Raw genomic sequence first — 13,048 nt, 5'->3', positions numbered from 1 at the left:
CTCATAGTCTGCTGTTGAATCACTAAGTCGTGGCCAACTCTGTGACCCTGCGGACTATAGCCCACCAGGCTCTTCTGTCTATGGGATTTCCCAGGCACGAATACTGGAGCCAGCTACCATTCCCTTCTCGAGGGGGTCTTCCTGGATCAGGGATTGAACCCGAGTCTCCTGCACTGGCAGGCAGTTTGTTTACCACCTGGGAAGCCCTGCTCACGGTCTCTGTGGTCTGTGCTGTGCTTAGTCGCTCAGTCGTGTCTGACTCTTTGCGACCGCGCTGTTGCCAGGCTCCTCTGTCCACGGGGATTCTCCAGACAAGAATACTGGAGTGGGTTGCCATGCCCTCCTTCAGGGGATCTTCCCGACCCAGGGATCCAACTCAGATCCCTCGCATTGCAGGATTCTTTACCGTCTGAGCCACCAGAGAAGCCGCTCGTAGTCTATAAACAGCAATTAAAGTAGGGTTCAAAGTCATAGTGCTCCTCAAAGAAAGCAAATTTTAAAAGTTAGAGGAAATCAGAGTAATTAATTTCCATTAGAAATTTCATGGAAATGGTGGCATTTAACGTTTCAAGGTGGTTACGGAGACTTTAAAGGACTTACGGAGACTTACGGAGTTGAAGAAGGTACATCCTGGGGAAGGAATCAAGAGCTACCAGCCTCCCAACCAGAAGGAAAACCCTCTGGGACCAAGTTTGTAGAGATAAGTGAATATCCTGCTAAGCTAGAAGGCCCTCCTTCCCACCTCCTACAACAGATATGCAGACTTGGAGGAGGACAGACACAGAGAGCCTCATTCTCGGGCTCTCCAGTGCAACCAGTGACAGTCTAACCCCAAACTGCTCGCTGGCAAGCAGAGCTATCTTTCAGCAACTTCCTTGTTCTTGTCATGACTAGTTCTTCCCCACGTGTGCCATTTAAAAAGAAAACTAAGGGACCTCCCTGGTGGCCCAGTGGCTGGGACTCTGTGATCCCAATGCAGGTGGCCTGGGTTCGGTCCCTGGTCAGGAACTAGAACATGCTACAATGAAGATCAAAGATCCCAGGTGTCTCAACCATGTGCAGCCAAATAAATAAATATTTTAAAAATTAAAAAATAAATAAGATAAAAAGTAGAAACAAAACAGGGCTTCCCTGGTGACTCAGTGGTGGAGAATCCACCTGCCAATGTAGGAGACACGGGTTTAATCCCTGGTCCAGGACAATTCCACAAGCCACGGGAAAACTAAGCCCGTGCACTGCTGAGGCTGTGCTCTAGACCCGGGGAGTGGCAGCTACTGAAGCTCTAGAGCCCGTGCTCAGCAACAAGAGAAGCCCCCGCAACGAGCAGCCAGAGTCCTGCAACTAGAGAGTGGCCGCTGCCCGCCACAGCTAGGGGAAAACCCAAGCAGCAATGAAGACCCAGAACAGCAAACAAACACATAATAAAGTAAACGAATGATTTTTAAAAATTGAATGTATAGCTCATTAAACGTCTGTATTCTACTTCCTCCCCACCCCCCCGGCCCTAATTTCCTCTCAGCCCCAAACTCACCCTACTTGAGCGCTTTAAAGAAAAGGAATCTGAGCCCTTTAAATAAGTTGCCGCAGGCGCTGACGTTTTGTCAGCAGAGGGCGCTGGAGAGGCATTGCCGGAAGAAACAGCTTCATTTTCTAATTCTGAGGCCATCTGGGCGGACCAGTTGCTTGGCTTCCCCAGTGCCCACCTACCCCTACACAGCAGCCAGCAACACTCGGTAGCCGGCAGCTTCTCCTAGCAACTCCCTCGGGTGGTCTTGTAGCAGAGTGCCTGCAATGAGACATCTCTGTGAACAACCTTCCCCAGCACGCTATGGGGCTGATTTACAACCAGCTCCAGAGGGCAGGTGTCCAGCGACCTCCAAGGTGTGAACCACAGCAACATGTCTGCCTTTCAGTAGCAATGGCTGAGCCTTTTCCAACAAGGTCTGAATCTCAGTTCATGGAGTGAGGGGTGTTTATTAGATCCTATTAGCCCGCCAGGCTCCTCTATCCATGGGATTCTCCAGGCAAGAACACTGGAGTGCGTGCCATTTCCTCCTCCAGGGGTCTTCCAGACCCAGGGATGGAACCCACATCTCATGTCTCCTGCATTGGCTGGCGGGTTCTTCTTCTAATTTTTTTTTAGAAATTAGAACTTTATTAAATTATAAACATTTCCAGAATATAAACTGATTTTGTATCAACTTTTTAAAAACTGTATGTAACTTAAGCTTATTATAATGTATGTCATTTTCCACTTTTCAATCTAGAAAATATACTGCAAGTTAGATCTAACAGGAAAAATATCTATCTAAATTGCTTCACAGAGAAAACTAATGAATATAAAAATACCCAACCCAAACTAAAACTCAATCAAGAAATAGATTCTGTTAAGCCTATTAATCCTACTTAAATATAAATGACCTCCCAAGGGAAAAATACTTCCACCATCACAGCAACCGGATGAATAAAAGCAGAGCCACTCCTGTTAAGGGAAATTACATTATGGATAAGAAAAGTGTAGTAATGATTTTAGAAAATGAGGAAAAATATTTCCATGTTGGATAACAAGCGTACTCTGTTTCCTGTTCTCTTAGCCTTTGTACCTGCTCATGTGAGAATACGGATTTGAACATGAACACTGTAAAACCAAGCTTCTCAACTATTAGTTTAACCCTGGGGGAACCAATGCAAGAGCTTCAAAATCCAAGGATAGACTGGTCCCAAAGCATTCCCTCCTCTGTCCTTTCTTGGCCTTGTTCCTTTTTCTCTTTTCTGCGCTTACGTTGCTCTTTTTTAGAGGCTACATCTCGGCTTTTTTTCTCCTTCCGGTTCTTAAGCTTTTCCGTACTGACTCTGTTTCTGCCTCCGTTTTGCTTGTTTGGACGCTCGTGTATTTGTCTAAATCTGTTTCCTCACAAGCTTTTTCCCCCGTTATGCTTGGGCCGCTCCTCCCCTGCCTTTTCTCTGCCTTCCTCTGTGTGCCTTTTCCTCTTCTGATGTATGTGTTTATAACTAGCCTGATGGGCACTGGTACTATTTTCTGAGGAGTCAGTTCAGTCGCTCAGTCGTGTCCGACTCTTTGCGACCCCATGAATCGCAGCACGCCAGGTTAGACTCGTGCTGACTAAGGTTCAGGGGTACAGGTTTTCCTGAGAAACAGTCCCTGGTGAACTGAGAGTAGCTCAGGGAGTCTAGTCCCAGCCTGCTGTCATGAGCTGGTAGCCGCTGAGTTAACTGCTTTTCCACTCTGTGAAATACTGCATGATCTCGGGTAGGTTTGGACGGTTCGATATGGGAGTCTTTGCTCAAACATTCTACACCTGGATCTAGAGTCGACCTCTTCTTTGTACCCATCCTGCTAAGCCACTTCAGTCGTGTCCGACTCTGTGCGACCCCATAGACGGCAGCCCACCAGGCTCCCCCGTCCCTGGGATTCTCCAGGCAAGAGTACTGGAGTGGGGTGCCATCGCCTTCTCTTTGTACCCATAGGTTTCCAAAGAATCCTCTCATCTTCCTGAAATAAGTCTTTGGTTCTAAGCCTCTGGCCTTCTGCACTTTGATATAATCTTCAAGTTCATCTTGAAAAGAGCCAAATGTCTTTGAATGCTTCATTAGCTTGATGAGGGATTCTCCTTATCAGATTGAGACCTTGGTGGAGAAATCTGATCATATTCTTTAATTGCTTCCGTTATTTAGCATGAACTTTCTCCAAATAGCGAGACTGTGCAACAACGAGGAGCTCATAATGTGAAATCCATTATGATTCAAATTATGGCACTAGTTCTTATAAGCCTTTTACGAAAGGTATCTGCAAAATGTTCAGCCTTTGCTCACTCAACGTGGTATCTTCTCTGAGGCAGGGGCAGCGTCTACAACTACTGTCCCCCTCCCCGCCAGCAGCGCCAGCCCGGGGATAGGCCGTGGTGGAGGTGGCGGAGAGGCAGGGACAACCGCTGCTGCACCGCCGCCTCCGCCGCTGCCGAACAGGCGGAGTAAGAGGAGGAGGAGGAGGCGGAGACCGGACTTCCTGAGGGGAAGTCGCCGCCACCACCGGCGGCTGACTGCACGGAACCGGGGACCATGGCGGCGAGGCGCACTACTGCCGGCTGGCGGGTTCTTTACCACTATCACGACCTGAGAAGCCGTATTAGATCCAGTATTAAATAAAATTATGTCTGCTATTGTATATTGTATTTACTATTCCTACATTTTTCAGAGTTCTCTCAACTTCTTCCCAGCAAATCCTTAGTGGAGTATCACTCCACTTCCTTGGTGTTGATAATAATTCTTTATATTAAGCTTTCCCTATTCAAATTACTGTTCGATTTTTCTCTTCCGATGCGTCCCAGACTGATACAGAATTTTAAACAAAGCTGGCTCCCTTTTGTGGCTGTAATACAGCAGGAGAAATCCTGCACTTTGAAGGTAAGCATTTTGTACAACGGAGAAACCTGTTGTATCTGTAACAAATTGTCACATATTATAACAAAACAAACTTTAAAACTAATGAAAACCAGAGAAATGGCTTTAACTGCTGGTTCCTTATATACTTGTCTATTCTAATGATCTTTTCAAAGAAGCAGTTCTCGGATGTATACATAAATTCAATTATTTTTAGTCTTTCAACCTGTGAAGTTGGTTTTTATTTTTTATGAATTCTTTCTTCCTGATTTCATTAAGGGTATTTAGTTGTTCTTTTTCTAGATTCTTATCTTGAATTCTTATTTTGTTTATTTTCTCTCCTATTTAAATATTAAAAGTATTTATGGACTTCCCTGGTGGTGCAGTGAATAAGAATCCTCCTGCTAGTGCAGGGGACTCGAGTTCAATCCCTGGTCCAAGAAGATTCCACACGCCCCGGAGCAACTAAGCTTGTGAGCCACAACTACTGAGCTTGTGCTCTAGAGCCCACGAGCTCCAACTACTGAGCCCAAGCACCTAGAGCCTGTGATCCACGACAAAAGCAGCCAATGCAATGAGAAGCCCCAGCATCGCATCTAGAGAGGAGACCCTGCTCGCTGAAACTCGAGAAAGCCCACTGAAAGGAATGAAGACCCAGCACAGCCAGAAATACACAAATATTTTTTAAATGGCCTCAAGTTTATGTATATATATATAAAGCATGTATGACTATCACTTTTTTGACTTATAGCTTTGACTACTGTGATAGTGAATCCCAACCCTCATTAGTCGTACAAGACTGAGTCAAAACAACCCTATCAGTTACTTGCTTACAACTGTGCAAAGTTTTGTGTTTTGAGTATCACTTCTTTCTTCAGTCAGAACCTCACTTATATTAACCATGGCCTTGAGAAATCAATTAGTTAAAGTCATTCCACTTCTGATATCCCATCCTACAAACTTCCGAATCCAAAATACAAAAAAAAAAAAAAAAAAAAAAAAGGACACTTATTTCCCCTATTGCTGCTGCTGCTGTCACTTCAGTCATGTCCGACTCTGTGCAACCCCATAGACGGCAGCCCACCAGGCTCCCCCATCCCTGGGATTCTCCAGGCAAGGACACTGGAGTGGGTTGCCATCACCTTCTCCAATTTAGACTGCCTGCTGCTGCTCCTGCTGCTGCTAAGTCGCTTCAGTCGTGTCCGACTCTTCGTGACCCCTTGGACTGCAGCCTACCAGGCTCCTCTGTCCATGGGATTTTCCAGGCATGAGTACTGGAGTGGGGTGCCATCACCTTCTCCATTATTTCCCCTAATGAGAAGCTATTTTAGGGTTACATGTGGGGCATTCTCACAAGTTGCTTTATTTGAGGGGGAAGCCTTCCACAATTTGGAAGTCCTATGGAGATTTAGCTGCAACTCCCGACTATGTACCCGGATGCTGAATTTGGGGACCTAATGACTCACCCTTAGTCTCTCCACCTGAGGTTCCTGGCCCCCAAAAAAGAAAGACAAGTCACACAGTAGGTCTGAGCGCCAATGTCATTGATGTTCCTAACTCTATCAGGAAAATTAGGTATCACCCACTGAAATTTCCATTTTCTGATTAGATCTAAAAACTCTTGGTGAAATCATACTCTTGATCTAAACAGCTTTTCCCACTTTACAAGGTGTCATTAACTAAAAGGGAGTAAAGAGCAAAGAACAGACAATGAACAGAAGCCCACCAGGTCCAAAGGACTGGCAAGTTTAAAGTCTTGTCCTGCCAATGTCCCTCAGTAGATGAAATTTGCCTTGGCTAATCATCTAAAAACCCTATGAAGTCTGTTATCCTTTCAACCCAGCTTTACGTCCCTGAGAACTGGTTAATAAGGGGAAAAAAAATCTCCAGTGCTTCAGTCTTCAGGGCTGCAGTTGTTAGGTCTGTGGTCAGAGACAGCAGGGGGCTGTGCACAAGCAAAACTTCTGGCAGATCATTATCAATTTGCATGGGGTTGTCTTGATGGGTCCAAGCCCACAGCTCCAGCAGGCTCAAAACCTGTTTCTTAGGTACCAATATATTCTCGGTGCAATCTAAATTTTTGTGCATATCTTACAAAAGTGACACAGTTTACCAAGTGACCTCTTTGAGGAGCTCCCAATAGGACCAAAATGATCCATCCTTGAAGCAACTTAAAACAAAGGAGCAATTCAAATTCCCTGGTGATCCAGTGGTTAAGACTCTGCCTTCCAAGGCAGGGAACATGGATTTCATTCCTGATCAGGGAACTAAAATCCAACATGCCTTGGGATGTGGTCAAAATTTAAAAAAAGAAAAAGAAAAAAACAAAGGGGGAAAGCGGGAGGAGGCAGCAAATGCAATTAAATCTTTAGTTTCATATTCAGTGGTCAGTCTTTTATGACTAATATGAAGAACTTCAGAATTTAAGCTGGTACAAGGAAGCCATGATCCCAGTGTCCTTGACTTCCATCATCTCAGTCAGTCAGTTCAGTCGCTTAGTCATGTCCAACTCTTTGCGACACCATGGACTATGGCACGCCAGGCCTACCTGTCAATCACCAACTCCTGGAGTTTACTCAAACTCATGTCCATTGAGTCAGTGATGCCATCCAACTATCTTATCCTCTGTTGTCCCCTTCTCCTCTGGCTTTCAATCTTTCTCAGCATCAGGGTCTTTTCCAGTGAGTCAGTTTTTCGCATCAGCTGGCCAAAGTATTGGAGTTTCAGCTTCAGCATCAGTCCTTCCAATGAATATTCAGGATTGATCTCCCTTAGGGTGGACTGGATGGATCTCCTTGCAGTCCAAGGGAATCAAGAGTCTTCTCCAACACCATAGTTCAAAAGCATCAGTTCTTTGTCGCTCAGCTTTCTTTATAGTCCAACTCTCACATCCATACAAGACTACTGGAAAAACCATAGCTTTGACTAGATGGACCTTTGTTGACAATGTAATGTCTCTGCTTTTTAATACGTTGTCTAGGTTGGTCATAACTTTTCTTCCAAGGAGTATGTATCTTTTAATTTCATGGCTACGGTCACCATCTGCAGTGATTTTGGAGCCCCCCAAAAATAAAGTCTGTCACTTTCCACTGTTTCCCCATCTATTTGCCATAAAGTAATGGGACCAGATGCCATGATCTTAGTTTTCTGAATGCTGAGTTTTAAGCTAGCTTTTTCACTTTCCTCTTTCACTTTCATCAAGAGGCTCTTTATTTCTTCTTCACTTTCTGCTATAAGGGTGGTGTCATCTGCACATCTGAGGTTATTGATAGTTCTCCCAGGAATCTTGATTCCAGCTTGTGCTTTATCCAGCAAGGCATTTTTCATGTTGTACTTTGCATATAAGTTAAATAAGCAGGGTGACAATATGCAGCCTTGATGTACTCCGTTTCCTATTTGGAACCAGTCTGTTGTTCCATGTACAATTCTAACTCTTGCTTCCTGACCTGCATGTACGTTTCTCAAGAGGCAGGTCAGGTAGACTGGTATTCCCATCTCTTAAAGAATTTTCCACAGATGGTTGTGATCTACACATTCAAAGGCTTTGGCATAGTCAATAAAGCAGAAATAGATGTTTTTTTTCTGGAACTCTCTTGCTTTTTTGATGATCCAATGGATGTTGGCAATTTGATCTCTGGTTCCTCTGCCTTTTCTAAATCCAGCTTGAACATCTGGAAGTTCTGGGTTCCAAGCCTGGTTTGGAGAATTTGGGGCATTACTTTACTAGCGTGTGAGATGAGTGCAATTGTGCGGTAGTTTGAGCATTCTTTGGCATTGCCTTTCTTAGGGACTGGAATGAAAACTGACCTTTTCCAGTCCTGTGGCCACTGCTGAGTTTTCCAAATTTCCTGGCATGTTGAGTGCAGCACTTTCACAGCATCATCTTTCAGGATATGAAATAGCTCAACTGGAATGCTATCACCTCCACTAGCTTTGTTCGTAGTGATGCTTCCTAAGGCCCACTTGACTTTACCTTCCAGGATGTCTGGCTCTAGGTGAGTGATCATACCACTGTGATTATCTGGGTCATGAAGATATTTTTTCTATAATTCTTCTGTGTATTCTTGCCACCTCTTCTTAATATCTTCTGCTTCTGTTAGGTCCATACCATTTCTGTCCTTTATTGTGCACATCTTAGCATGAAATGTTCCCTTGGTATCTCTAATTTTCTTGAAGAGATCTCTAGTCATTCCCATTCTATTTTTTCCCTCTATTTCTTTGCACTGATCACTGAGGAAGTCTTTCTTATCTCTCCTTGATATTCTTTGGAACTGTACATTCAAACGGGCATATCTTTCCTTGTCTCCTTTGCTTGTCGTTTCTCTTATTTTCATAGCTATTTGTAAGGCTTCCTCAGACAGCCATTTTGCTGTTTTGCATTTCTTTTTCTTGAGGATGGCCTTGATCCCTGTCTCCTGTACAATGTCCTGAATCTCTGTCCATAGTTCTTCAGGCACTCTGTCATCTAGCATATGTATTAACAGTTCCTTCAGATGCACACGGCTGAATAGGAAGAGTTGATTGGAAGGACCTTGAAATCAGTCTATGTATTCCTGGGGTCAGTCAAACAGAACAGGGACTAAAGAACGTACAAAACATGGTACAGTCCTTACTGAAGGCAATACTTGTTTTATTTTGAGTGAAGACTGACTGGACAGCAATTCAAAAATTTTTTTTAAACAAATTCAGTGAGGATTTTAAAAATTGCCTCCAGGCAACAATCTGGAGTAGATCAATAGAAAGACACTCTTGTCACATCATCCTCATTTTTTAATGAACAGCCTTAAGCCAGAAGTCAGAGAATTAATACTTCATGGCTAGAGTGGGATAGATGTATAGCGTTGGAGGTTAGAGAAGAAAAACAGAGTTAGACTCTAATCAAGTTAGTGATTTTTCAAATTAAACACCTAGATAGCCCCAGATGTTCTCTATGCCTTTACATAAAAAGGATCCCCCTAGAAAGAATACTTGCTGTCATTATGAACAAAAGAGATGCTGGAAGACCAACTGCCCCACTGTGGGCAGGGAAAAACTCTAACAGATAATAAGAGGAATTCCAAGGAGGAGGCAGCAGCCAACTTGAATTCTTGCCTTAAACTCTCAGGATTAGCATGAACTATTGTGAGTCACATGCCTTCCAGGTGTCAGAGCCTTGGCACCAAGTATCCCACTGATCTGGAATCACACGTGATGATCACTTGCTCTCATCATTTAGTTAATTTCAGATCTTTCACACTTTCTGGAGCAGGGGAACCATCCCTGTCCTCTCAGCCCAAGTCAGGACATGCTCCTCTTCCCTTACATTTCTTCTTTATTCTTTCTTCTTTGCTCTCACTGGATTGCAGCTCACAGTTACACATTCATCAAGTATTCACACAGATATGTATCATCCTCATAAGACCGCTTTGGTGACCAGGGTGGGACAGAGCTGGTTTGCTCACAACTGTATTCTCTGTGACCAGCACATTGACAGCAAGGTGTTCAGGGATTCTGTTGAGTAAATGACTAAAAAGCAAATTAGAATAAGATATACTTTCCATGTGAGAGATAACAGCTTTAAACACAGTGGTCCCCAACCTTTTTGGCACCATGGACCAGTTCCCTGAAAGACAATCTTTCCACTGGGAGTGGGGGGAAATGGTTCAGGAAATGTAATGAAACACATTACATTTATTGTGCACTTTATTTCTGTTATTATTACATCAGGTCCACCTCAGATCATCAGGCATTAGATCCCAGAGGTCGGGGACCCCTGTTTTAATGGACTGGCCATATTCAGTGTTAGGTGAGGGTGTGGAGACACAGGGCACTCACACCCATTGTTGATGGAGGCATTAATTGGTAATGGCTTCATGTACCTATAAAAATGTTCACTGTTGATACCTGTTGATCCAGGGATTCAGCACCTGAGTATTTATTCTGCAAGCACAGTAGCACAAATACGTATTTCTATAACAATGTTCCCAGAAGTAACAGCTCAAAAAACTGGTCACAACTTAAGTACCTTTGTAAGAGGATACTTAAAAATTAAGGGTACACTCATAAAATTAATTTCTGCACCATGCAACTATTATAAGGTTCTCTGGGGGCTCAGTGATAAAGAATTTGCCTGCTAATGCAGGAGACTTGATTTGATCCCTGGGTCAGGAAGATCCCCTGGAGGAAGAAATGACAGCTCGCTCCAGTATCCTTGCCTGGGAAATCCCAAGGACAGAGGAGCCTAGCCAGCTATTCTATGAGGTTGCAAAAGAGTCAGACATGATTTAGGGACTAACTAACAACACAAATATACTGTTAGTAACAAAACTAATAGTTAATAAGAAAAGTTAATCCCAGGTTTTTTTTTTAAATTCTCCATATATAAACACAAATAAAAGTTTGGTGTTTTTTAAAAAAATAATGGAAGTAGAGAATAAACCAAACAGTTGGTCAGTTTCACCTCTGCAGAGTAGGGATGAGGGGTGGGTGGGAATTTTCACTTTTATTTTTATCAATATCTCTAAACTATGTAAACAGGCAAGCTTATAATTTAAAATACATCTAAAAATATTTTAAAATCTGGAATCTTTGCAGAACAAGACTTATAAGGTTCACTTATAAGGTAGGGTTCACCTTGAGAAGGTTAAATTAAAGCTACAACCAGTGAGCAACTGCACTAAACAATGGTCCCTTGAGGACCTACACTCAGGGACCACCCAAATACAGGCTCATCAGTCTTTAAATCCTAGGGTGAGGTCTGGGAGGAAGGAAGACACAGTAAATGAGGGAGGTCGTGGGGGTCCTGGGATGTGCTTGCCTCCGGAAGGAAGACGGCAGAATTTATTCTGCATTTCCAAGTACAATATCCTCCCCAGAGGCTCCTCGGACAAGATCCGACGGATATCTTTGACCTATCAGCCAAGATCTTAAGAACCCAGGTGAGGCAGAGAGTCTAGAACCAGGAGCAGAAGGAAATCCTGGGCTCCTTGTCACCCCAGCCCTGTTGAGAAAACCACACGCCGCCCGCCTCTCCGATCATCCTGGCAACTGGGAAACGGGTCTGGACCCAGGGCTGCGCGGCCGACACCAACCGCGTCGCGCTGGCGAGGTGACCTGGCCGCGCATGTGGGCGTGGCAGGTGGCTTGGAGAAGCAGCCGGGCGCGCGCCGCCCGCGCCCTGGAAGACCCGGGGCCCTGAGCTAGCCTTCCTCCCCACCCCCCCGCCCCGCCGCCCCCCGCACTGCCTCGCGGGCAGTGAGGTCTACAAGGTCAGGTCCCCGGGGCTCGAGGAGAGGGCGCCAGCCGCATCGCGGCTGCTCTGGTAAGTGGGGTGGGTCGCGGAGGAAGCCCTGCTCCGCCGCAGGCCTCCTCTCTCTCCACCGACTTTAGGACCTCTGGTGGCCTCTCTCGGCCGGATGGATGCCGCTTCCTTTCCTTCCCTCCAGGTTTAGTGACACAGTCGAGGCCAAGCCGGGCTTTAGGGTCTCCGTCTCTCCTTCCAGCCCGCACTGCTGCGCTCAGAGTTTCGCCCCATTTTGCCAAGAGGAAGCCGCGGCTGGGGCAGAGAGGAACCTGACCCAAGGTCACCGGGACTGACCAAGGTTTCCCCCACCCTAGATGCTTCCTCGTGTGAATGTCAATGGGTCTAAGTGTTCCTTTCTTTCCCTCAATAGCCGGTGAGAAGAATAAAAATGCGGCCTTTGAGCGCCGGGTTTGGGTCTGAAAAGCCCCGCGCGTCGGAGGTGGCGTGCCTTCCCCGGGGGTAGAGACCGCCCGGCGGCGCGCGGGCCGGTTCTCCGACAGTGAAAGATACTGGAGAAGTAAAAAGCCCCCGAGAGGGTTCAACAATCTCCCCTGTCCCCCAAGCCTTGGGAGCGGCACGGGCGCCGAGCCCACCCGGATCTGAGCCCTGAGGGGGTGATGCCTGCTCCCCACGAGATGTCAGGGACAAATGTCCATCGGGTCCTAGGGGTTGGACGCCGCTTTCGGCCAGGCTCGGCTCATGGAAACTGGAAGCCGAGAGGCAGGGGCGAGACCCCGGGACTCGAGTCCCAGCCTGTAAGGGCGCGGGTGCAGGTGGATGTGAGTGCAGAGGGGCCTGTCTGGGGACTCCGCCACACTTGCCCACGGTTATTACTCCTAGGAGAAGACTCTTTAGGGTCCCTTGGATTGCAGGGAGATCAAACCAGTCAATCTTAAAGGAAATCAACCCTGAACAGTCACTGGAAGGACTGATGCTGAAGCTGAAGCTCCAATATTTCCACCTGATGTGAAGAGCCGACTTATTGGAAAAGGCCCTGATGCTGAGAAAGATTGAGGGCAGGAGAAGGAGGCAACAGAGGAATAGATGGTTGGATGGTATAACCTACTCAATGGACTTGAGTTTGAGCAAACTCCAGGAGATAGTGATGGACAAGGAAGCCTGGCGTGCAGTCCATGGAGTCGCAGAGTCGGACACGACTAAGCGACTGAACAACTGTCAGCCAGGAGCTGCACCGGTGCCCGCCCCAGAAAGCGGGCCGCGAGAGCTCCCCGCCGGGGTCTCGGGGAGGTTTGGAGAAGCGAAGAGTTAAGCGCGCGACCCCCTGGGAGCGGGGCGCGCCCAGCGCCGGCCAATGGTCGCGGTGGGCGGGGAGGAGCCGCGCCCCGGGGACCCGCGTGGACCGCG

At 46.3% G+C, this 13,048-nt stretch overlaps 1 pseudogene; it reads right to left on the bottom strand.

Annotated features, from left to right (window-relative positions):
* Positions 1 to 2,132: 2,132 nt before the first annotated feature.
* LOC101103989 (lysine-rich coiled-coil protein 1-like) lies at positions 2,133 to 3,612 on the bottom strand (annotated as a pseudogene).
* Between the last annotated feature and the right edge of the window lie 9,436 nt (positions 3,613 to 13,048).

This window comes from Ovis aries, chromosome 9 (assembly GCF_016772045.2).
Source record: "Ovis aries strain OAR_USU_Benz2616 breed Rambouillet chromosome 9, ARS-UI_Ramb_v3.0, whole genome shotgun sequence".
In the NCBI taxonomy this organism is placed as follows: Eukaryota; Metazoa; Chordata; class Mammalia; order Artiodactyla; family Bovidae; genus Ovis; species Ovis aries.
Note: the sequence above shows the minus strand (reverse complement) of the source record. Positions and strands in the feature narration are given on the sequence as shown.